Source organism: Nerophis ophidion, linkage group LG14, assembly GCF_033978795.1.
Source record: "Nerophis ophidion isolate RoL-2023_Sa linkage group LG14, RoL_Noph_v1.0, whole genome shotgun sequence".
NCBI lineage: Eukaryota > Metazoa > Chordata > Actinopteri > Syngnathiformes > Syngnathidae > Nerophis > Nerophis ophidion.
The window spans coordinates 14,692,903-14,719,034 of NC_084624.1; the positions used below are offsets into that span (position 1 = coordinate 14,692,903).

General features: G+C 43.6%; 1 protein-coding gene and 1 long non-coding RNA gene across 5 annotated transcripts in view; one reads left to right on the forward strand and one right to left on the reverse strand.

Annotated features, from left to right (window-relative positions):
- The first annotated feature begins 10,383 nt into the window (after positions 1–10,383).
- Positions 10,384–26,132, forward strand: part of ndrg4 (NDRG family member 4) — a 104,687-nt gene continuing 88,938 nt past the window's right edge. For 3 of the 4 annotated variants that reach the window (XM_061919913.1, XM_061919916.1, XM_061919915.1), the window contains exon 1: positions 10,384–10,518. The gene's annotated coding sequence lies outside the window, so the exon portion shown is untranslated. The remainder of the gene's footprint in view (positions 10,519–26,132) is intronic. The other variant, XM_061919914.1, reaches the window with a different exon arrangement.
- LOC133568925 (uncharacterized) lies at positions 22,160–23,918 on the reverse strand. Its single transcript, XR_009809692.1, has 3 exons — positions 23,777–23,918; positions 23,529–23,658; positions 22,160–22,694 (listed from the first exon to the last, which is right to left on the reverse strand). It is a non-coding gene; the product is annotated as an uncharacterized LOC133568925 (long non-coding RNA).

A 26,132-nucleotide genomic window follows, 5' to 3' on the forward strand; every position in this document is an offset into this window, starting at 1 on the left:
TAAACAAGTGAAAATATTTTCTTGGATTTTCAAATTCTATTTGAGTTTTGTCCCTCTTAGAATTAAAAATGTCGAGCAAAGCGAGACCAGCTTGCTAGTAAATAAATACAATTTAAAAATTAGAGGCAGTTCACTGGTAAGTGCTGCTATTTGAGCTATTTTTAGAACAGGCCAGCGACTCATCTGGTCCTTACGGGCTACCTGGTGCCCGCGGGCACCGCGTTGGTGACCCCCTGTTGTAGACCCACTCGACATCCATTGCATCCGGTCTCCCCTAGAGGGATGGGGGGCGGTCACCCACATCTGCCGCGGGCACCACGTTGGTGACCCCTGCCATAACTGATATACGTATAATGCATGTGAAAGGAGTGCATTATTTTCATTGTTCCAGCAAGGCTATAAGAACGATATTGCTGTCGTTGTCGGTATTATTTCATAAGCCCGCGTTGCTTGGATGGTCATCGCCATTGACAACAGCACCAACGAGACACAAACCCTTCAGGCGTTTACTTGTTTAGCGGGGGTGAGAGGATGTCTGTGAGATGATGTTCAGAACAATATTTTTTAGAAATAATTATATGTTATTGTAGTGTGCTGGACAAAGCTTGAGTCATTTCAAAACTGCCAGCAGGACTCACACTTTGCTCTTCTGTTCTGTTCATGACTAACTTTCACTCTATCACTAACCTTCCTTTTTCGCTCCAAAATGCTACTGGAAACCAAATCACATCACATATCAAATGACTGGAAAAGTAATTTAGCTATTTAATCATTACTGAAATTAGATGACAACTCTCTGGCCGCTGAAGGGAGGATCTATGTTTTTTCCTACGTTTGACCTATAATAAAGCTCACCAAGTTGTTGTCAATTTTCCGATAGTTCTAGATTTATTTTAATGAAATTAAACAATGGATGTCCGCTAACTTTTTGCAACTTAACGCCAAAAAAACGGAAATGCTGATTATCGGTCCTGCTAGACACCGACCTCTATTTAATAATACGACTTTAACATTTGACAACCAAATAATCAAACAAGGTGACTCGGTAAAAAATCTGGGTATTATCTTCGACCCAACTCTCTCCTTTGAGTCACACATTAAAAGCGTTACTAAAACGGCCTTCTTTCATCTCCGTAAAATTCGCTCCATTTTGTCCACTAAAGACGCCGAGATCATTATCCATGCGTTTGTTACGTTTCGTCTCGATTACTGTAACGTATTATTTTCGGGTCTCCCCATGTCTAGCATTAAAAGATTACAGTTGGTACAAAATGCGGCTGCTAGACTTTTGACAAGAACAAGAAAGTTTGATCACATTACGCCTGTACTGGTTCACCTGCACTGGCTTCCTGTGCACTTAAGATGTGACTTTAAGGTTTTACTACTTACGTATAAAATACTACACGGTCTAGCTCCATCCTATCTTGCCGATTGTATTGTACCATATGTCCCGGCAAGAAATCTGCGTTCAAAAGACTCCGGCTTATTAGTGATTCCTATAGCCCAAAAAAAGTCTGCGGGCTAAAGAGCGTTTTCCGTTCGGGCTCCAGTACTCTGGAATGCCCTTCCGGTAACAGTTCGAGATGCTACCTCAGTAGAAGCATTTAAGTCTCACCTTAAAACTCATCTGTATACTCTAGCCTTTAAATAGACCTCCTTTTTAGACCAGTTGATCTGCCGCTTCTTTTCTTTCTCCTATGTCCCCCCCTCCCTTGTGGAGGGGGTCCGGTCCGATGACCATGGATGAAGTACTGGCTGTCCAGAGTCGAGACCCAGGATGGACCGCTCGTCGGGACCCAGGATGGACCGCTCGCCTGTGTATCGGTTGGGGACATCTACGCTGCTGATCCGCCTCCGCTTGAGATGGTCTCCTGTGGACGGGGCCCTCGCTGCTGTCTTGGATCCGCTTGAACTGAACTCTCGCGGCTGTGTTGGATCCACTATGGATTGAACTTTCACAGTATCATGTTAGACCCGCTCGACATCCATTGCTTTCGGTCCCCTAGAGGGGGGGTGTTGCCCACATCTGAGGTCCTGTCCAAGGTTTCTCATAGTCAGCATTGTCACTGGCGTCCCACTGGATGTGAATTCTCCCTGCCCACTGGGTGGGAGTTTTCCTTGCCCTTTTGTGGGTTCTTCCGAGGATGTTGTAGTCGTAATAATTAGTGCAGTCCTTTGAGACATTTGTGATTTGGGGCTATATAAATAAACATTGATTGATTGAATGTGATTGACTGAAAAAGAAGTGAACCAGAGCAAGCAAACCAAGCAGTTTGTTAGCAAGATTAAGTCTCTAATGTAGTCAGAAGCAAGCTTTGATCAATCAGCAGGTCTTTGTGATCGCACCACCTCGATGGTCCTTATCGTCATAGCATTTGTCTTGTAGTACTTCCTTACTGACATATTTAGTTTAGTTCAGGGCTCGGCAACCTTTACCACTTAAAGAGCCATTTTGACCCGTTTCACATAAAACAGAAGACAATGGGAGCCGCAACCATTATCGCCAATATCTGCTGATGGTCACCCAAATAACAATAAAAAGGCCGTATTATGAAGTCATAGCCTTTGAAGCCTTCTACAACATGTAGAAACAGCTTGCCAGCCCCGTGACATGTTGTTTGAGGCTTCAGCATATACACGTACACGACTGCAAGGCATAGTTGTTCAACAGCCATACAGTTTACACTGAAGGTTGTGATATAAACAACTTTAACTCTATTACTAATATGTGCCACACTGTGAACCCACACCAAACAAGAATGACAAACGCATTTCGGGAGAACATCTGCACTGTAAGACAACATAAACACAACATAACAATTACCCAGAATCCCACGCATCCATGACACTTCCTGGCTATATTATACACCCCGCTAGCACCAACACTCCTCCCCCACTCCTCTGTGCGTCGGTTGAAGTGGGCGGGTGTATAATATAGCCAGGAATTGTCATGTATGTGTGGGATTCTGGGTAATTGTTGTGTTGTGTTACTGTGAGTATGTTCTCCCAAAATGCGTTTGTCATTCTTTTTTGGTATGGGTTCACAGTGTGGCGCATATTAGTAAGAGTGTTAAAGTTGTTTATATCACAACCTTCAGTGTAACCTGTATGGCTGTTGACCAAGTATGCCTTGCAATCTTGTGCGTGTGACGATAAAAGCAGCGAAATGCATTCGTCTGGCTGGCACGCAGATAGCATGGCGTAAAGGCGGGCGCGGTGACATGTTGTAGAGGACGTTAAAAGTAAAGCCATCACGGCACGCCCTCAATATTGTAGTCCGAATGAAAATCGGAGAATGTTAACCCCAGGTGATGTCTGGGAGAGGTTCGGGGGGGGGCGGCGATTATGCAGCTGAGCCACATCAGAGTGGCCAAAGAGCCGCGAGTTGCCGACCCCTGGTTCAGTTTGTCTCCCTGAGCGCTGTTTTCCCCTCAGATGCGGCTGATGGGCACCTGGCCACACCTGCCGTCAATCAGCCGGGTGCTATTCTGACCTTGTTTGCACTCCAATATTGTGCCGGAGTATTGTCGTTGTAGCTGTTGCCACTACCTGTATGCTGAATCCGGTTAGCTGTTAGCCGTTTCCTGTATGCTGTGAGCTGTCTTCTAGTCCCTTGTTTCCTGTTTTCCTGGTATCCTGTTTCCTGTCTCTTAGTTCCTGGTTTGTGTTTTACCTTTATTTTGGACATTAAATTATGTTTTCCTGCACCAAGCCTGCCGTCTCTGCATCTTGGGGTTCGTCACCACCACTTTGTGACAGAATACTCCAGCCTAATACGAACCCTGGGGAGATTTCGATGGCGGAGAGGCTTGACGGGATTCTGGCGATAATGGCTAAATTGAGGAAAAGTTCGGCCTCATTTCAAGCCCTCTCCCACCCATATCTGTCGTCTGTTGGCCTATCTGGTGACGTCTTAGATCCGTCCTCTGAGGAGGGTGGGGGGCTATGAGTAGCTGTGCAGCTGGGGAGGCACAGCCACTTCTTATCCCAGTCAATCTGCAACAGATCGCGCCATTTACTTCGGCGGGCCTGCAAACACCGCCATCCACTCCGGCAGACGAGCCGCCTGCTCCTGTGACTCCGCCCACGCGGACAACATCGTCTTCCTCTTCGCTTGCGGGCCATCCCACGGCTTCGCCAGCATCTCCAGCATTGTCGCCTACGCAACCTGCAGCTGGCCTGATGCGCTGGCGGCCAGGAGGCACCAACATGCGGACCTCTCGTCGGCCACGGAACTGGTCGTTCCATGAGCACTTGTTTCGCTAATTGTGGCGGCGTTCAGCTCGCCGTCGCCACCTGACTCTTCCCCACCTGTCATGTCTCTCCTTGGTGGTCCGAAGAACCCGGAGGTCCAAGACCTCCACAATATCAAATCCCAATTACCATGCACAATATTACAGTTTATGTAACAGCTGCAGCAAAAAAGGTACAAGGCACTGGCCACAACAGACAGCTTGCTGCACCCATTAAAGTACCTATTCTTCCTCAGAAAAATTAGTCATTTTATTGTAACTGCAATTATTTAGTATGTTATTGATTTGTGTCACGGGGTGTCATAATGATGCGGGTTTTTTCACCCCAAGATGCACGAAGACCAGAAGGACAGGGATAGCAGGTAAAAGCTTGGTTTAATATACAAAAATAAAATAGCACTGGTACAAAAACAGACAAAAGAAAGCACGTGCCTACGCACGGGAAACTAAGCTAAACTTTAGCACTGAGTGAAAAAGTCCAAGAGTAGCGTGCCGAGCGCACGGGAAGCTAAGACAAAACTTAGCACAAGAACTAGAAATAGGAGGATACCCACGTGAAAGTTGCATACCGCAAACAAAGGATCAAGACTGAACTGAGGTAGAAGGCAGGCTTGAATGCTGGCTGCAATCAGATATCAGCTGCGCGTCAAAAACAAGTGGCAGATGGAACAAATATGAGACCATGGTAACGGAACAAACAAGAAAGAGTAAAACTAGGGATCGGAAGAGTCCAAAATCAAACAGAAAACACAAAAGGACTCAAAAACCAAAATAACATGATCCTGGCGGCGGATCATAACATTACCCCCCCTTAAGGGACGGATCCCAGATGTCTCATAAAATAGCTAAATCCCCGTCCCCCACAATAGGACAGTTCAAAAGTGAAGGGAGGACGTGGTGGAGGGTTGCCAGGTCGTGTGTCCCCGAATCCACCGGAGACAAGTCAGGTGGCGGCGGCGAATGGAAAGCTGCTTCCGCAAAGTCTTGGCGAGCAGCCTCGAAGAGGCCACATTCGTGGCAGACGGGGAGGAGGATGCGCCCTGCGAGGAGGACGACCAGGGCACGATGTGGAGGTGGGCGCGTCGTCGTGGAGGGCTTGGAAGCAAATGAAGCTGGCGCTGGTGCAGCAGACGAAGACGGCGCTGGTGCCGCAGACAATGCAGGTGCGGGCGCAGAAGACGAAGCCAGCGCTGATGCAGGAGATTAAGCCGGCACTGGAGCAGCAGACGATGCAGGTGCGGGTGCTACAGGAAAAGCAGGCGGCGTCGTTGTCGTGGAGACAGGCGTAGTAGTCGACGTCGTGGGAACAGGTGCTGGAGTATCATCCAGCAGAGGGTCAAGTGCCGGAGAGTGATCAAGCCTTGGATCAGGTGCTGAAGAGTGATTCGGCCAAGAGTCAGGTGCTAGAGTGGGATCCAGCCATGAGACAAGTGCTGGAGTGGGATCTAGCCTAGGACTAAAACTATGACTAGGAGTCGGACTAGGAATCAGACTAGGAGTCGGAATAGGAATAGGACTAGGACTTGGACAAGGACTAAGACTCGGACTAGGACTAGGACCAGGACTCGGACCAGGATTTGGACTAGGATTCGGACTGGAAGTCGGACCAGAAGTTGGGCTAGAAATCGGGCAAGGACTAGGGCTTGGACTACGGTTTGGACTAGGGCACGGACTAGGGCTAGGACCAACTAAAGGTGCAACCTTTGGTGCAGCTAGCCGTGGTGCAGGTGGAGGCGGTCTAGCTGGGGGTTGCGTTTTAGCGGGCCAAAAGACCGGGGGTGGAGGTCTAGCTGGAGGTTTTGGCTTGGAAAATCAAAAGACTGGTGGTGGAGGTCTCGCAGGAGGTTGCGACTTGACTGTGCGTAGCTGTGCTACCTTCGTAGCACAGTTCCCAGTACTCGCCTCCCCTCAAGAAGCGAATCCCAAATGCGCTCTCCGTGGTCAGAGATTGACCCTAAGGGTGGGTGGTGGGAGGTCAGGAGGGGGGTAGACTCCACCCCTTTTGATTGTCCAAGGTGATTATTGCGCTCCGCAATAGCAGGCAGAGTGTTCTGGGCCGCTAAGAATTGCTCTTCCAGCACTAGTTCAATTTGGACCCTGCGGTACCACTTTACCACCCAAGTAGGATCATAACAAATTTGAAGTGTATAATGTGTGTTATTATTGGCAGCAATGATAAAATAAATGGTCGAACGAGAAAAAAAAATAAACATGGACAAGGAAGAACTACAACATGTGTGGGTCGGACTTCCTGGCGTTTGTAGCCTCTCATTGGGCCATTTCGCTGAGGAGCCTTGACAGACAATACACGGAAGTGGTTGTAACTAAGCCCTGCGATGAGTTAGCGACTTGTCCAGGGTGTACCTCGCCTTCCGCCCTTTTGTAGCTGAGATCGGCACCCACAGGGAATAAGCAGTAGAAATGGATGGATGGATGGGTTGTAACTACCACTAAAGGCACCAAGGTTAAGTCTTCAATATTGTTTTAGGTGATGAAATGAATGAATTAACTCATGTTCTACATATGGTGAACAATTATATTCAACTTGAAGAAAGCGAACCACCAGGTTTAAGTAAATAATTGTTGAGTCGATAATAAATTAAAGAGCCTTAATTGGACATTCGCATGTGCACTGGGTTAACTCACGAGGAAAGGCAATAAAGTCAGACTTGGGAATGCAAAAGTGATAGCCCTATCCTAGAGGAGAGACTCCATGTTTATCTTAAATGTCAACCTACAAGTTATCGTATACATCTGTTGTCTTCCCAGTCACTTACACACGAACACCTCCTTGCATGGTGAGGTTGAATTAAAACACACCCAGACAGAGAAAGAAGGAATATAAGACGGTGCCTCATTTTTTTGACTTCACCTCCTTTAGGTACTGCAGTCCTGTATAATGACACTCGCTTGTAATAAAGCAACTTTTTGTTGTTGTTAGGACATCGTGTTCACTGTACATCACTGTGAGGTAGATCGTCTTCTCTCAATAAACCATCTTTGGTCATTCGCAGCCCGTTACAACTCCCTCTTATGCCAACATGCTGACACACAACAAAGACAGAGAATGTGAGGATGGAATCGCTTAGTCCGCGTATATTCTCTGGTAAGACGCCTTAGAGAAATATCCCAATGAGTCCCACCCACACACGTTGTTGCCCTTGTCCAATCATCTTTATTGATGATCAGTGCATAACATGGGAGTGGGGCAGAAACAAACAAACATAAGATAATCTACGTAAAAAAATAAAGATAAAAATCAGAGAGGTTTTAGTTACACAAATAGAAATATGAGGAAGACCTTTGACATACTTGCCAACCTTGAGACCTTCGAGATGGGGGGTAGGGTTTGAGGTGGTGGTGGGGGACGAGAGGGGCGGTCTTTGGTGGTAGCGTGGGGTGTGGGTTGTGGGGCGGTGTTTGATGGTAGCGGGGGGTGTATATTGTAAAGTCCCGGAAGAGTTAGTGCTGCAAAGGATTCTGGGTATTGTTTATGTTGTGTTACGGTGCGGATATTCTCCCGAAATGTGTTAGTCATTCTTGTTAGGTGTGGGTTCACAGTGTGGCGCTTATTTGTAACAGTTTTAAAGTTGTTTATACGGCCACCCTCGGTGTGACCTGTATGGGTATTGATCACGTATGCCTTGCATCCACATATGTGCGTTTAAAAGCCGCATTTATCATGTGACTGGGCCGGCACGCTGTTAGTATGGATGAAAAGCATGACCACAGATTGTAGAGGACGCTAAAAGCAGGGCCTTTAAGGCACGCCCCCAATATTGTTGTTCGGGTGGAATTCGGGAGAATGGTTGCACAGGGAGATTTTTGGGAGGGGCACTGAAATTCGGGAGTCTCCCATAAAAATCGGGAGGGTTGGCAAGTATGGACATAGCCGCTTCTGCATTGTTGCGATGACAGCATATAAAGAGTTGGAGAATGATAAAATAATAAATGTTGATGAAAACTCTACTGCATATTGAGAAATGCGTTATTGATGGTAAGTACACCTGTCTTCTTCCAGCACGGCATGGATGTGGATAAAACATTCATAAATGTAGAGGCTTGACAAGATTTTAGCACTGTTGGCCAAATCAAATAAATGTTATGCCTCGTTTCAAGCTCCCTCCCACTTATCCCTGTTGTCTGTTGGCCTCTGGGGATGTCTGGGATCCGTCCCTTGAGGGAGGAGCTAAAGTCGGCTGTGCGACAGGGGAAGCACAGCTCTCACATCTACCAGTGAGGCCACCTCAGACACCGACAGCCCAGCCGCCTGCTGTTCCGGCTCTGGACACGCCTCCAGACCAGCCGCCTGCTGCTCTGGCTCCTCCCACGATGATGTCACCGTCTTCGGCGGCTCCTTCCATGATGCCGACGTAGTCTTTGGTGGCTCCTCCCACGACGCCGACGTAGTCTTCGGTGGCTCCTCCCACGGTGCCGACGTAGTCTTCGGTGGCTCCTACCCGCAACGTCGCCTTCGTCGTCGTCTTCAGCGGCTCCTCCCACTGCGATATCGTCTTCAGCGGCTCCTCTCACGCCGTCGCTATCTTCTTCGTCTCTGGCGGGCCGTTCCGCGGCGTCTCAATTTTCATCGTCTCCGGCGGGCTGTACCACGGCATGGCCATCTTATTCGTCTACAGCGGGCCGTCCATGGCCGTCGCTATCTTATTCGTCTCTGGCGGCTCCTCCCACGTCGTAGCTATCTTCTTCGTCTCTGGCGGGACGTTCCACGGCATGACCATCTTCTTCATCTCCGCCAGGCCGTCTCATGGCGTCACCATCCTCTCCAGCTCACCTGCCGCACAAGCGGCCGTCAAGCGCCCGCACCCAGTCCCCTCAACAGGCAATACTGGCTAATGTTTTTAAGACAGCAGGTGTTCTTAAGTGTTTGATGAGCACTCCTCAAGTGTTTGTTGAGGAATGCTCATCAAACACTTATTTGGAACATCCCACAGGTGGACACAGGTGGGTGCCATGATTGGGTATAAAAGCAGCTTACATGAAATGCTAAGTAAATCACAAACAAGGATGAGGCGAGGGTCACCAATTTGTAAGCAAATTGTCGAACAGTTTTAGAACAACATTTCTCAACGAGTATTTGCAAGGAATTTAGGGATTTTACCATCTACGGTCCGTAAAATCATCAAAAGGTTCAGAAAATCTAGAGAAATCACTGCACGCAAGCGATGATATTACGAACCTTTGATACCTCAGGTGGTACTGCATCAAAAACCGACATCAGTGTGTAAAGGATATCACCAAATGGGCTCAGGAACACTTCATAAAACCACTGTCAGTAACTACAGTTGGTCGCTACATCTGTAAGTGCAAGTTAAAACTCTACAATGCCAAGCGAAAGCCATTTATCAACAACACACATGATGTTTCCACCCCCATGCTTCACAGTAGGTGTGGTGTTCCTGGGATGCAACTCAGTATTCTTCTTCCTCCAAACACCACGAGTTGAGTTTATACCAAAATGGATACACGGATGATACAGCAGAGGATTGGGAGAATGTCATGTGGTCAGATGAAACCAAAATAGAACCTTTTGGTATAAACTCAACTCGTTGTGTTTGGAGGAAGAAGAATACTGAGTTGCATCCCAAGAACACCACACCTACTGTGAAGCATGGGGGTGGAAACATCATGCTTTGGGGCTATTTTTCTGCTAAGGAGACAGGACGATTGATCCGTATTAAGGAAAGAATGAATGGGGCCATGTATCGTGAGATTTAGAGACAAAACCTCCTTCCATCAGTGAGAGCTTTGAACGGTTGACCAAATACTTATTTTCCACCATAATTTACAAATAAATTCCTACAATGTGAATTCCTGGATTTTTTTTCCACATTCTGTCTCTCACAGTTGAAGTGTACCTATGATGAAAATGTATCGTTTTAAGTGGGAGAACTTGCACAATCGGTGGCTGACTAGATAAATTTTTGCCCCACTGTACGTATTTTTATTGTCTAAAATTGATCTCTATTTCTTCATGCATGCCACAGTATATATTTGGACGCATTTAGAAGTCCTAGGGTGCTTTGAGAGGCGCCTGCAAATGAAATATGTCATCATCATTAAAAAGAGGAGATTAATGGACAAAGACTGCCCACCTCCCTCTCTCGCTCTGTCTGCTAGTGTTCATTGCACACACACACACACACACACACTCACCTACTCCTCCAATCCTCAGCAGCCTAACAGAGATACACTCGACCACGCAAATCTGTGATTCCGGGGACCGGAGCAGCAGACGACACCACAGGTAGTGGAAGCTTTATCTGTTCACAATATTATCCTTCCCTCTTAGGAGCGCATGAAAGCGAAAATGTGCAACTCTGAAATTGAGAACCGCAAGAGGACGTTAACAGATGGATTTTTCCCAGCATTACGTGTGTGACAAACGCCGCTGGTCGTGTTTTGTAGCCCAGACTCCTCCCGACATAGCAGCACACACGTCTGCTATCGCCTGTTTCTGTATCGGCATGAGTCGTCGTCATTGCGGAATGTGAAGCATAACATAGACGCTAGTGGTACAGAGTAATGATTTCACAAATTACACATTAAATGGTGAGGAACAGGAAGTGTTTATGGCATCTACAAACCCCGTTTCCATACGAGTTGGGGAATTGTGTTAGATGTAAATATAAACGGAATACAATGATTTGCAAATCCTTTTCAGCCCATATTCAGTTGAATATGCTACAAAGACAAGATATTTGATGTTCAAACTTATTAACTTTATTTTTTTTTTAGCAAATAATAATTAACTTAGAATTTCATGGCTGCAACATGTTCCAAAGTAGTTGGGAAAGGGCATGTTCACCACTGTGTTACATCACTTTTTCTTTTAACAACACTCAATAAACGTTTGGGAACTGAGAAAAAACTAATTGTTGAAGCTTTGAAAGTGGAATTCTTTCCCATTTGTTGCGATCTGCTGCTCAGATCTACACTATTTATTTTTCTATTTTGTATATTTCTCCGACTCCTTATTTCCTGTTTGCTTTGTCACCATGGTCACTCATCAGTCCACCTGCTAGTCTCACCCCGCACACCTGCTAATAATTATCACCCTCCTATTTAAGCTCACCTTTTCTGTTCACTCACTCTCGGATCCTAATTTGCCCACCCGCAACAGTGACGACTCTCTTCATTCTATGTATGTATTTTCTCGCTAGCTCTCACGCCAAGCCACTTTATTTTCCAGCTTTCATGCTGAATGTTTTGTTTACCCTTTTTGTGTGCTTCGTGCCAAGTATAGTTTTTGTATTGTCTATTCCTAGCTTTCATGCTAGCACCCTTGGTTTATTTTTGTCTGTTAGCTCCAGTGTTTTTGTTCATAGTCGGTTTTTGTTAAGTGTAATAAATCATTTACACTTACCGTTGCTGTGTTCATGCCGACGCATCCACGAAGGGACCAATTTGGCATCACTATGCCAACCAGTCGTAACAGTAGAGTCCCAGCAAAAAAGAATTCCCTCGCGTCGAACCAGAGGGAGGAGCCCTTCGACTTAGGGTTGTGGTTCGAGCTCATGGCTTGGGAGCAGGAAAGACTCGACTGCGGTCCTGAAGTCTCCTCCGAAGCCGTTCGCGCTGCCCCGAAGAGGCGGGGGGTCCAGTGGAGAGGTCCCCCGCGCGGCAGTAATGTTCCAGCACCACTTATTCCTCCCCATGGACACAGCAACTATCATTCCATTCAGGATTCACCTTCCACTACCGGTAATCCTGCTTGGTTTTTTTTCAATCATTCCTTCGGCCGCCATGACACCATCTCAGACTGTAGTGATGACATGAGGGGTACATTTACCGGTGACGCAACACCGCCCCCTGTTGTCGATATTTTTGATGAAGATTTTTATATTGTTGACTCTCATTCTCCACCAGTTTCTATTAACAATAAGAATTTTGATAAAGTACATAATCAGGAATGTTTTTCTTTTTATTCTACTCAGTCTCATTCAACTGTTTCTTCTATCCCACCTTATAAGCCTCATTCCCTGCCCAAGCCTAGTGTTTTTTCGCCTTCGAATTATAAACCTGCACAATATAGAGGGGAGGAGTCTGCCCGCCTCCAAACCTCCCACCACCCTCCCTTATGGTCAGTCCCTGACCACAGGGAACGGGTCTGGGATTCCCGTCTGGAGGGGGGGGGCTATGGCCTATAGCTGTGTTGCGGAGGTAGCGCAGACGCTACCTGTTCTTAAAACTGCTAAACAAAAACCTCCATGTAGGCCACCTTTACCTGTTTTTCGGCCCGCTAAACGCTTAGCTCCTCCTAGTAGACCTCCTCCACCTGTGTTTCCCCCGGCCAAGTCTCAACGGCCTTGTAGACCTCCTCCACCTGTGTTTCCCCCGGCCAAGTCTCAACGGCCAATTAGACCTCCTCCACCGGTGTTCAGACTCGCGAGGTCATTACCTCCAGCACGTCCTCCACCACCGGTGTTCTGCACTGCTCCCAGTCTGGTTCTCACACCAGCACATGACTCTGACCTGGTTTTCACGCCAGAATTAGACTCTCGCCTGAGAGAAGTTAAGTCCCTACCTTTAGTCAAAAGTGATTTATGACCCCCCATAAAACAATGATTTATGACCCTCAAGGTCAAAGGTCAATGATTTATGAGGGGTCAAGTTCAAAGGTTAATGATTTATGAGGGGTCAAGGTTAAAGGTCAAGGTTAAAGGTCAGGTTCAAATGTCAGGTTCAAATGTCAAGGTCAAGTGGGTGTGGCTTACCCGGAAGAGGGTGGAGTTAAGACCTGCGGTGGGAGTGGTTAAACCAGGAAGAGGGTGGAGTTTTAAACAGAAAGAGGGCAGAGTTAAGACCTGCGGTGGGAGTGGTTAAACCAGGAAGAGGGTGGAGTTAAGACCTGACAGGGAACAGAGGAGGGTTCAGTTTTTTTAAGAAAGCAATGTCATCTGAGCAGCATGTGACCATATATTTGATAGTTTAAATGTTTACGATCGTTTGAAACAACTTCCAGATTTCGATGTATTGATGGCTGGGAATGTTACGTGTGGAGATGTGGACACGCACGCACTTCACACACACACACACACACACACACACACACACACACACACACACACACACACACACACACACACACACACACACACACACACACACACACACACACACACACACACACACACACACACACACACACGCAGAGGAGGGGTACAAAAGGCGGTGTAAGGCTTAGTCATTATTTGGAGCTTTATACGTTAGCGTAAAGACTTTGTTCGATTCGGTCATGATTAGTGAAACGCCTGTTTCGATTTATAAAAATAATAAAACTTACATTGACGCTCCGCAAAAAAGTCGAGTGTTTCTAAATCGTATTCAGTTTTCAGCTAAAAGAAAGAAGAGACGGAAGCCCTTTCTCGATATTTTCATCGTTATCTACCGTGGATTGGGAAGTTTTTGGTGGACACGCACACACGCACACACACGCACACACACACACACACTTCACACACACACACACACACACACACACACACACACACACACACACACATTCGTACGCACTGAAACAACTTCCGTACCTCACGAAAACATATTTAAACAGATGGAAAAAACTATCGCAGAACACAGTGTCACGTAGCAACTGGTCTTTACGGTCGTTTGAATCAACAGGTCAGTTTGGGGGACAAAAGGAGGGTTCAGTTTTTACTGACTTCCCATCTGACAGTTTAAATGTTTATGACCGTTTGAATCAACAGGACACGCACGCACACACACACACACGCACGCACACACACACACACACACACACACACATACACACACACACACACGCACACACACACACACACACACACACACACACACCATTACCTCTGCTTTACCATGTTATTAGACATTGGTTTAACTCCATTTAAGCATTTAAACGTTAAAAGCATTGCACTTGTACGACGATGTAATACCTTTTTTTTTTTTAACAGCCGATGACGACGAAGTGAAAGACGATGAACTTTGCTTAAACGGTCTTACAAAGTTGGAAGATGATTTTCGAGGTGTGTTTAAACCTTCAAATTATTTAATATTATGTGTATTCATTATTTAGTTTCATAGAGGATTTGCCGTAAGATCCTAACGCGATCGTTTTAACACAATCGCAGTCTGGTGAGTCAAATGATTCTCATTTTACAAGAAAAAAAACATGCGGTATACGATACATATATACATATATTTACTTACAGATTTTCCGTTTACATCTCTTGCTCACTGGTCTCCCTTAAAGCTGGCGGGTCCGTCAACGGCCGTTCCAGGCAGAGGAGAAGGCTTGATTGCGCCAAAGACTCCAGACATCGAATCCTTGCTCCGAGGGGAAATCATCGAAAACGACGGTGAATGTCCGACAGGCACCCGCTGTAAGTTTTTCTCGTTTTCTGTAAGCTTTTTAAGATTCTCAGGAGCTTTAAAGAGCTCCTCTCATTCCAATGTCTTTCGCTCAAATGAATTTCGCGCCTAAGGGGAATGGGCGGGGACTGATTCCGGAGGTGGGCGGTTGTTTCCGCCAAGCAACCTTCTGGTTGAAATGGAGTGTGGATCAAGATGGATCCCTACTCTATATTCTTTTATTTAACCCAATGTTTTTTAAATACGTGTATAATCCTTTATATCCTATGTGTTGTGAATTCCATCCTACAATATCTTCCAAGGAACCCAAAGAAATGTTACCACACCTCCCGCTTTATTTATTCTATAGATTGCCTGAACTATTTCATAAACTAAATCTTGTCTTGTTTCTGATGCTATGTTTTTTATGCTCATCAATGCACTGTTGGACTGCGAGCACACAACTACTTTCCTTGCTTTGTTTTCCTCTATCCAGTTAACTGCCATATAAATTGCTACCAATTCCCCCGTAAAAACAGATAGTTTATCACTGATTATTTTATTTAATACTATGTTTCCTTGTGGGATAACTGCTACAGCTCTTACCTTTTTTTTTTTTTTTTTTATATAGTTTTTGATGCATCCGTATATATCATATCTCAATCCATTTTTCTATCCGGTAACTATTTAAATTTCTATTCTTTAGTAATTGCATGTTTTCTTTTGGGTTATCAAACATCCACGGTGGTATTGCAGGCATTGGTACCGTAGGACTAACTTTAATATTGTCAATTTTAACTTTATTACATATGTCTCCAATAATCCACCCAAAACTATTCTTTTTTGTTTTCTCTTTTTCTTGGCAGATTGGTAGCACTGGACAAGTCGGATATCCTTGCTTGGATCCTTTTAAAGTTGCCCGATAAACTGCTGAGAGTTGATCTCTCCTCTTGTCCAAAGGTTTTTCGTTCATTTTTACTTGTAATACTGGCACTAGGGTTGATGTAGTAGCTCCACAACATAACCTTAAAGCCTGTGACTGGATCCGGTCTATTTTCCCAAGTCATGTTTTTGAAGCAGATTGGTAAATAATGCATCCGTAATCAATAACAGATGGAATTAAAGTTATAAATATATACATGTATTGTTTTCAACGTTAACCTATCAGCCCCCCAATCATTACCCCTCAAAGACCTCATTATATTTAACACCTTTTTACTTTTTCCCCTATTTTTTTATTTTCCGGAAGGAACACTCCTGAAGGAATAAATAAAGTACTATCTAATCTAATCTAATCAAATCTATTTTGCTGATGTGGGTTGACTAGTTCATATTTTTATCAAACCATATTCCTAAATATTTAAATACTTGTACCTCTTCTATATTTTCACCTTAGAGTTTTTATTTGGAGCTTGTTTGGTACTTTTGTCTTTGTAAAATGTATGACTTTTGTCTTTCCAACAGAGAATCTTAAACCTCAAGCCGTTCCCCAGTCTTGAACATTATTTACCACTTTGTTAGTTGTTTGATTATTTCTTTTGACTCTAAATAATATACTAGTCTTTCATTAATCTTTTTTTTTTTTCCATTACTTTTCCCCAAATTTATAATTTCCTGCCTCTTCCGGGTCTTACCCTGACTTGCATATTGGAATTGTTACCGCTAATTTTCCCCTCTGCCGGTCATTCTCCTTCTTCATATATCCTGTCATATCATTTCAAGACCACTTCTTTGACGATGCCACCTAAGTTTTTGATCATTTGATAACCCGCTAGGTCTTTCCCCGGTGACGTATTTTTAACCTTTTTCAAAATTCGAACCATTTCATTCAAAGAAAATGTCATATCCATAGTGTTGGTAAAGCTATTAACGTTGTCTTCCATCATTTCCCCAATATTTAAACTCATTGTTTTTTCTCTCTTTTGTTTTTCCACATTTCTCAAATTATCATTACTGTGCACTTTAACAAATGTTTTTGCTAAAGGTTCTGCTGTTTCTTTACCCGTGACTACATCTTCTTTGATAAATGTGGCACATCATCCTCTTTACCCTTCATTCCTATCTTTACGAATCGTTATATATCCTTTTATTATAAAGTTTAATTTTGGCTTCAGCCCTGTTTCTTGAATACAAATTATACGTGGTTTAGTTTTCATATTTTTAATATATCCCTTTAATTCATGTTCGGTTGCTATCAAACTTCTGGCATTCCACCGGACCATTAACAGGGTGTTGGAATGTGGTAACATGACTCCGTCACGTCTACTCTCCGTAGTACAGCTTGCACCCGGTACCAAGATAGTTCTTTCAACAACTTTGATGCTGCTTTGACAATTATTTTGATCTTCTCAGTCTTATTTTTACTTTCATTTTGTATCAAAGCTGAGTTGTGCTCTCTGGTTTATTTTGCAAATGAACCGACAGAACATGATCATGTACAAGACTCGCCTACCCACAATGCACTGCAACCCAACGCTCCTGGTCGGATGTTTTTTTCGGGGTTCATGGAGAGATGCGGTAAAGAGTGGTAGCCAAGACACACGGTCACACACGGTCACACACGGTCACACACGGTCACACTCGGCAATTATTTTGACCTGGGGAGCAGATTTAGAGGAAAAAATGTGTCTGGGGGGCCGAGATATCTGATTTTCAGGTACAAAAAACTTCACAATGACACAAAATAAACACAACAGTTAAACCTCACACTAAAAACAAGACATTGACTTGTACGTTCAAAAGACAGAATAGAACAAGTCAAGACATGCAATGCCATCTACAAAATGTTATGTAAATGTTAGTCATTACACACGCGGCTATGGTTTTGATGTATTTGTTACAGACATGTTTACGTCAAGTAACATCACATGGTTCCATTTGCACCTTTCAACAAATCTGAAAAGGAATATTAAGAAGTAAAACTTATATTTAATCCTACCTCTTCTCCGAGCACACGGTGACTGTACATACGGGTCGAAAAATGTTGACCTAATTCAGCATTTCTCAAAGTGTGGGGAATAGAGACATGACAGGTGGGGCGCGAGGAAAGGGAGGACATTTTTTTATTTTTGATTTTTTTTTTACTATGCTTTCATTTTCTATACACACTGTAAATCACTTTGTGATTCTGTCTGTGAAATCCGCCGTATAAATAAATGTAAATTACTTATTTTTCCTGTAGGCTTTAAATTTCTCGGCAGGAGCGAAAGTTTGACAGACATAGCAACAGTAACTTTTGCAGGCAGGGCTAAGAGGAACAAACTTTCGCGCGGATGGGTAGCAGGCTAATGTGCGGACCACAATTACACAAAATGGATACATTTGCAACTCGCACCTCAAAGGTCTGCGGAGAAACAAAAATATGACGGGTCTAATCAACCAAAAAGTCAACCTAAAAGAAAATATGGCGAAGGGTATCTTGCTCTTGGATTCACGGCAGCGGAGGTGGGGGCAGAGGAGAGACCCCTGTGTGTTCTTTGTCTAAAACGGCTAGCAGCAGACAGCCTGAGACCCAACAAAGCAAAGAGACAACTCGAGACCACACATGATGTCCAATAAATTGTTTTGTTGGGGCGATGGGGGTAGGTGGGCCTTGAGTCTAAAGTGCTGATGACAGAAAAAAAAAAAGTTTGAGAAGCCCTGACCTAATTGTACGGATCTCACTTTAAACGGCAAACCGATCATTTAAATGTTTTCACTTTGAATATGAAACGAGGAGTAAAATGTACAATGTACAATATTATCAATTATTTCACAAGGACATGTTTTAAGGATATTGTACAGTATCATTAAATCTAAAATGAATGTGATCACTTTCAGGATCATTTTATTTTTAGCCAGTAAACAACTGTTATGTACTTTTGAATCGGGTTTTCAAAAAAAAAAAAAAAAGGGAGGGACAATCAAGGATCAACAATGGCACGACTTTCACTAACTTGCGTGAGGTCAAAAGACAAGAGATTTTAGACCAATGCTGCTTTGGATCTGTTCCTGCTAAACTAGTAAGTGACTTTCAATGCTCAAATCAGAATAATAATACTAATTTTAGCTACTGGAAATTTGTGTGGTAGCAATAAATACCCACCAGCGCGATACTTTGCAGTTCCACACTGACCAACCACGCAACAAACTCAAAAGAACTGTACAAGGAAAAAACAATGCAGTGACTTCAAACTGCAAATATAAGGTTTGAGTAAAATATGTAGGTTGGTGTGAATGTTGTCCGTCTATGTTGACCCTGCAATGAGGGGGCGACTTGTCCAGGGTGTACACCTCCTTCCACCCGATTGTAGCTGAGATAGGCGCCAGCGACCCCCACGTCCCCAAAAGGGAATAAGTGGTAGAAAACGAATGTAGGTTCCTACTGTGGAAAGTTCAGTAATACAGAATCATTGTGGCATTATCGTGTCAGTTGGACGCTATATGCGCTAGTCCTCATGGTAAATGTGGTTTTCCTTTTGGGAAAACGCCATCGCTTTGGTTCACTGGTGCGGCCAATATAAACCAAAACTGAAAGTTCTTAAGTGGGGGTTTAAGTAGAGTTTATAAATCTTGTATCTGTGCCACATATAGCCTTATTTCAGTGTCAACAGTCTCCAGCTTACTTGCTACACATGTTTTGGCTCTGCCCATCCCTGTGCAGTTATTGGACCGATATTTTTAATACTTTGTCTGTTGTTGTAATTACCTACTAGGCCTTCTTTGCCTTTATTTGTTGTTGTATCTTTATGTTAGCAATTGGGACTTTTTGAATGAAATTGTCTGTGGCTCCATGTTAACGAAGTTGCCTGTACTATTTGACTGATGCATTTTATTGATTGATTTATTATTTTTCTTTCTTTTTCGTTTTGTCTCCTCAGAAAAAAAATTTGGTAACTTTGTTTGTTTTATAACTTGTGCCAGGATAGCAGTAATTGCACAAAGGCATTCTTCTTCTTTTAGTTTTCTGACAGCACGTAGGCGTTCGCATCAACTTTCGTCTTTTTAACAAATGGGTAAAGGGGGAATGATGTATGCCGTAAAACTAGTTGGCACATTTAATATTTAATAATAATGAATATTGTAAAATTCTATAATTTGTGTTATTTAAAGGGGAAAACCCGATTCAAAAGTACATAACAGTTGTTTACTGGCTAAAAATAAAATGATCCTGAAAGTGATCACATTCATTTTAGATTTAATGATACTGTACAATATCCTTAAAACATGTCCTTGTGAAATAATTGATAATATTGTACATTTTACTCCTCGTTTCATATTCCAAGTGAAAACATTTAAATGATCGGTTTGCCGTTTAAAGTGAGATCCGTACAATTAGGTCAGGGCTTCTCAAACTTTTTTTTTTTCTGTCATCAGCACTTTAGACTCAAGGCCCACCTACCCCCATCGCCCCAACAAAACAATTTATTGGACATCATGTGTGGTCTCGAGTTGTCTCTTTGCTTTGTTGGGTCTCAGGCTGTCTGCTGCTAGCCGTTTTAGACAAAGAACACACAGGGGTCTCTCCTCTGCCCCCACCTCCGCTGCCGTGAATCCAAGAGCAAGATACCCTTCGCCATATTTTCTTTTAGGTTGACTTTTTGGTTGATTAGACCCGTCATATTTTTGTTTCTCCGCAGACCTTTGAGGTGCGAGTTGCAAATGTATCCATTTTGTGTAATTGTGGTCCGCACATTAGCCTGCTACCCATCCGCGCGAAAGTTTGTTCCTCTTAGCCCTGCCTGCAAAAGTTACTGTTGCTATGTCTGTCAAACTTTCGCTCCTGCCGAGAAATTTAAAGCCTACAGGAAAAATAAGTAATTTACATTTATTTATACGGCGGATTTCACAGACAGAATCACAAAGTGATTTACAGTGTGTATAGAAAATGAAAGCATAGTAAAAAAAAATCAAAAATAAAAAAATGTCCTCCCTTTCCTCGCGCCCCACCTGTCATGTCTCTATTCCCCACACTTTGAGAAATGCTGAATTAGGTCAACATTTTTCGACCCGTATGTACAGTCACCGTGTGCTCGGAGAAGAGGTAGGATTAAATATAAGTTTTACTTCTTAATATTCCTTTTCAGATTTGTTGAAAGGTGCAAATGGAACCATGTGATGTTACTTGACGTAAACATGTCTGTAACAAATACATCAAAACCATAGCCGCGTGTGTAATGACTAACATTTACATAACATTTTGTAGATGGCATTGCATGTCTTGACTTGTTCTATTCTGTCTTTTGAACGTACAAGTCAATGTCTTGTTTTTAGTGTGAGGTTTAACTGTTGTGTTTATTTTGTGTCATTGTGAAGTTTTTTGTACCTGAAAATCAGATATCTCGGCCCCCCAGACACATTTTTTCCTCTAAATCTGCTCCCCAGGTCAAAATAATTGCCGAGTGTGACCGTGTGTGACCGTGTGTGACCGTGTGTGACCGTGTGTCTTGGCTACCACTCTTTACCGCATCTCTCCATGAACCCCGAAAAAAACATCCGACCAGGAGCGTTGGGTTGCAGTGCATTGTGGGTAGGCGAGTCTTGTACATGATCATGTTCTGTCGGTTCATTTGCAAAATAAACCAGAGAGCACAACTCAGCTTTGATACAAAATGAAAGTAAAAATAAGACTGAGAAGATCAAAATAATTGTCAAAGCAGCATCAAAGTTGTTGAAAGAACTATCTTGGTACCGGGTGCAAGCTGTACTACGGAGAGTAGACGTGACGGAGTCATGTTACCACATTCCAACACCCTGTTAATGGTCCGGTGGAATGCCAGAAGTTTGATAGCAACCGAACATGAATTAAAGGGATATATTAAAAATATGAAAACTAAACCACGTATAATTTGTATTCAAGAAACAGGGCTGAAGCCAAAATTAAACTTTATAATAAAAGGATATATAACGATTCGTAAAGATAGGAATGAAGGGTAAAGAGGATGATGTGCCACATTTATCAAAGAAGATGTAGTCACGGGTAAAGAAACAGCAGAACCTTTAGCAAAAACATTTGTTAAAGTGCACAGTAATGATAATTTGAGAAATGTGGAAAAACAAAAGAGAGAAAAAACAATGAGTTTAAATATTGGGGAAATGATGGAAGACAACGTTAATAGCTTTACCAACACTATGGATATGACATTTTCTTTGAATGAAATGGTTCGAATTTTGAAAAAGGTTAAAAATACGTCACCGGGGAAAGACCTAGCGGGTTATCAAATGATCAAAAACTTAGGTGGCATCGTCAAAGAAGTGGTCTTGAAATGATATGACAGGATATATGAAGAAGGAGAATGACCGGCAGAGGGGAAAATTAGCGGTAACAATTCCAATATGCAAGTCAGGGTAAGACCCGGAAGAGGCAGGAAATTATAAATTTGGGGAAAAGTAATGGAAAAAAAAAAAAGATTAATGAAAGACTAGTATATTATTTAGAGTCAAAAGAAATAATCAAACAACTAACAAAGTGGTAAATAATGTTCAAGACTGGGGAACGGCTTGAGGTTTAAGATTCTCTGTTGGAAAGACAAAAGTCATACATTTTACAAAGACAAAAGTACCAAACAAGCTCCAAATAAAAACTCTAAGGTGAAAATATAGAAGAGGTACAAGTATTTAAATATTTAGGAATATGGTTTGATAAAAATATGAACTAGTCAACCCACATCAGCAAAATAGATTTGATTAGATTAGATTAGATAGTACTTTATTTATTCCTTCAGGAGTGTTCCTTCCGGAAAATAAAAAAATAGGGGAAAAAGTAAAAAGGTGTTAAATATAATGAGGTCTTTGAGGGGTAATGATTGGGGGGCTGATAGGTTAACGTTGAAAACAATACATGTATATATTTATAACTTTAATTCCATCTGTTATTGATTACGGATGCATTATTTACCAATCTGCTTCAAAAACATGACTTGGGAAAATAGACCGGATCCAGTCACAGGCTTTAAGGTTATGTTGTGGAGCTACTACATCAACCCTAGTGCCAGTATTACAAGTAAAAATGAACGAAAAACCTTTGGACAAGAGGAGAGATCAACTCTCAGCAGTTTATCGGGCAACTTTAAAAGGATCCAAGCAAGGATATCCGACTTGTCCAGTGCTACCAATCTGCCAAGAAAAAGAGAAAACAAAAAAGAATAGTTTTGGGTGGATTATTGGAGACATATGTAATAAAGTTAAAATTGACAATATTAAAGTTAGTCCTACGGTACCAATGCCTGCAATACCACCGTGGATGTTTGATAACCCAAAAGAAAACATGCAATTACTAAAGAATAGAAATTTAAATAGTTACCGGATAGAAAAATGGATTGAGATATGATATATACGGATGCATCAAAAACTATATAAAAAAAAAAAAAAAAAAGGTAAGAGCTGTAGCAGTTATCCCACAAGGAAACATAGTATTAAATAAAATAATCAGTGATAAACTATCTGTTTTTACGGGGGAATTGGTAGCAATTTATATGGCAGTTAACTGGATAGAGGAAAACAAAGCAAGGAAAGTAGTTGTGTGCTCGCAGTCCAACAGTGCATTGATGAGCATAAAAAACATAGCATCAGAAACAAGACAAGATTTAGTTTATGAAATAGTTCAGGCAATCTATAGAATAAATAAAGCGGGAGGTGTGGTAACATTTCTTTGGGTTCCTTGGAAGATATTGTAGGATGGAATTCACAACACATAGGATATAAAGGATTATACACGTATTTAAAAAACATTGGGTTAAATAAAAGAATATAGAGTAGGGATCCATCTTGATCCACACTCCATTTCAACCAGAAGGTTGCTTGGCGGAAACAACCGCCCACCTCCGGAATCAGTCCCCGCCCATTCCCCTTAGGCGCGAAATTCATTTGAGCGAAAGACATTGGAATGAGAGGAGCTCTTTAAAGCTCCTGAGAATCTTAAAAAGCTTACAGAAAACGAGAAAAACTTACAGCGGGTGCCTGTCGGACATTCACCGTCGTTTTCGATGATTTCCCCTCGGAGCAAGGATTCGATGTCTGGAGTCTTTGGCGCAATCAAGCCTTCTCCTCTGCCTGGAACGGCCGTTGACGGACCCGCCAGCTTTAAGGGAGACCAGTGAGCAAGAGATGTAAACGGAAAATCTGTAAGTAAATATATGTATATATGTATCGTATACCGCATGTTTTTTTTCTTGTAAAATGAGAATCATTTGACTCACCAGACTGCGATTGTGTTAAAACGATCGCGTTAGGATCTTACGGCAAATCCTCTATGAAACTAAATAATGAATACACATAATATTAAATAATTTGAAGGTTTAAACACACCTCGAAAATCATCTTCCAACTTTGTAAGACCGTTTAAGCAAAGTTCATCGTCTTTCACTTCGTCGTCATCGGCTGTTAAAAAAAAAAAAGGTATTACATCGTCGTACAAGTGCAATGCTTTTAACGTTTAAATGCTTAAATGGAGTTAAACCAATGTCTAATAACATGGTAAAGCAGAGGTAATGGTGTGTGTGTGTGTGTGTGTGTGTGTGTGTGTGCGTGTGTGTGTGTGTGTATGTGTGTGTGTGTGTGTGTGTGTGTGTGCGTGCGTGTGTGTGTGTGTGCGTGCGTGTCCTGTTGATTCAAACGGTCATAAACATTTAAACTGTCAGATGGGAAGTCAGTAAAAACTGAACCCTCCTTTTGTCCCCCAAACTGACCTGTTGATTCAAACGACCGTAAAGACCAGTTGCTACGTGACACTGTGTTCTGCGATAGTTTTTTCCATCTGTTTAAATATGTTTTCGTGAGGTACGGAAGTTGTTTCAGTGCGTACGAATGTGTGTGTGTGTGTGTGTGTGTGTGTGTGTGTGTGTGTGTGTGTGAAGTGTGTGTGTGTGTGTGCGTGTGTGTGCGTGTGTGCGTGTCCACCAAAAACTTCCCAATCCACGGTAGATAACGATGAAAATATCGAGAAAGGGCTTCCGTCTCTTCTTTCTTTTAGCTGAAAACTGAATACGATTTAGAAACACTCGACTTTTTTGCGGAGCGTCAATGTAAGTTTTATTATTTTTATAAATCGAAACAGGCGTTTCACTAATCATGACCGAATCGAACAAAGTCTTTACGCTAACGTATAAAGCTCCAAATAATGACTAAGCCTTACACCGCCTTTTGTACCCCTCCTCTGCGTGTGTGTGTGTGTGTGTGTGTGTGTGTGTGTGTGTGTGTGTGTGTGTGTGTGTGTGTGTGTGTGTGTGTGTGTGTGTGTGTGTGTGTGTGTGTGTGTGTGTGTGTGTGTGTGTGTGTGTGAAGTGCGTGCGTGTCCACATCTCCACACGTAACATTCCCAGCCATCAATACATCGAAATCTGGAAGTTGTTTCAAACGATCGTAAACATTTAAACTATCAAATATATGGTCACATGCTGCTCAGATGACATTGCTTTCTTAAAAAAACTGAACCCTCCTCTGTTCCCTGTCAGGTCTTAACTCCACCCTCTTCCTGGTTTAACCACTCCCACCGCAGGTCTTAACTCTGCCCTCTTTCTGTTTAAAACTCCACCCTCTTCCTGGTTTAACCACTCCCACCGCAGGTCTTAACTCCACCCTCTTCCGGGTAAGCCACACCCACTTGACCTTGACATTTGAACCTGACATTTGAACCTGACCTTTAACCTTGACCTTTAACCTTGACCCCTCATAAATCATTAACCTTTGAACTTGACCCCTCATAAATCATTGACCTTTGACCTTGAGGGTCATAAATCATTGTTTTATGGGGGGTCATAAATCACTTTTGACTAAAGGTAGGGACTTAACTTCTCTCGCCTGGTTTTCACACCAGAAAATGTTTCTAGCCTGGTTCTCACGCCAGTTTCAGACTCTAAACTGGTTCTCACGCCAGCACAAACTCCAGGGCTGGAGCCCACTCCAGCACCAGTTCGTAAGCTGGAGCCCACTCCGGTACCAGCACCACGACAGGTACCGGTACCAGCTCCGCGCCGCCAAGCACCGGTGCCAGCTCCGCGCCGCCAAGCATCGGTACCAGCTCCACGCCGCCAAGCACCGCCGACGACGGGGCTGGAGCCCACACCAGCGCCGACGACGGGGCTGGAGCCCACACCAGCCTCGACGACGGGGCTGGAACCCACACCAGCACCACCGACGACTACGCCTGCATTCACGTCGATGACGACTCCTGCGGCTACCAGGCCGCCTCCGACGACTCCTGCGGCTACCAGGCCACCTCCGACGACTCCTGCGGCTACCAGGCCGCCTCCGACGCCTTCTTCGGCTGCAGCACCCGCATCATCCTCGCCAGCTGCACTCGGGCCTGCTTTGGCTGCAGTCCCCGCACCGTCGTCTGCTGCTTCCAAGCCTGCTGGGATTTCGGTGCTGAGGCGTCGTCCACCACGTCGACCACGGGCTTTTCCTCTGCGAGGTCATCCTCCTCGCCAGACATTCCCTCCTCCATGTCGGCCACGGATGTGGGCGTGCCCAGGTCGTCCGCCTCGCCGGGCACCCCATCCTACGAGGCGGCCACTAATGTGGCCTTTTCGAGGTCGCCCGCCAAAACTTTTTCGG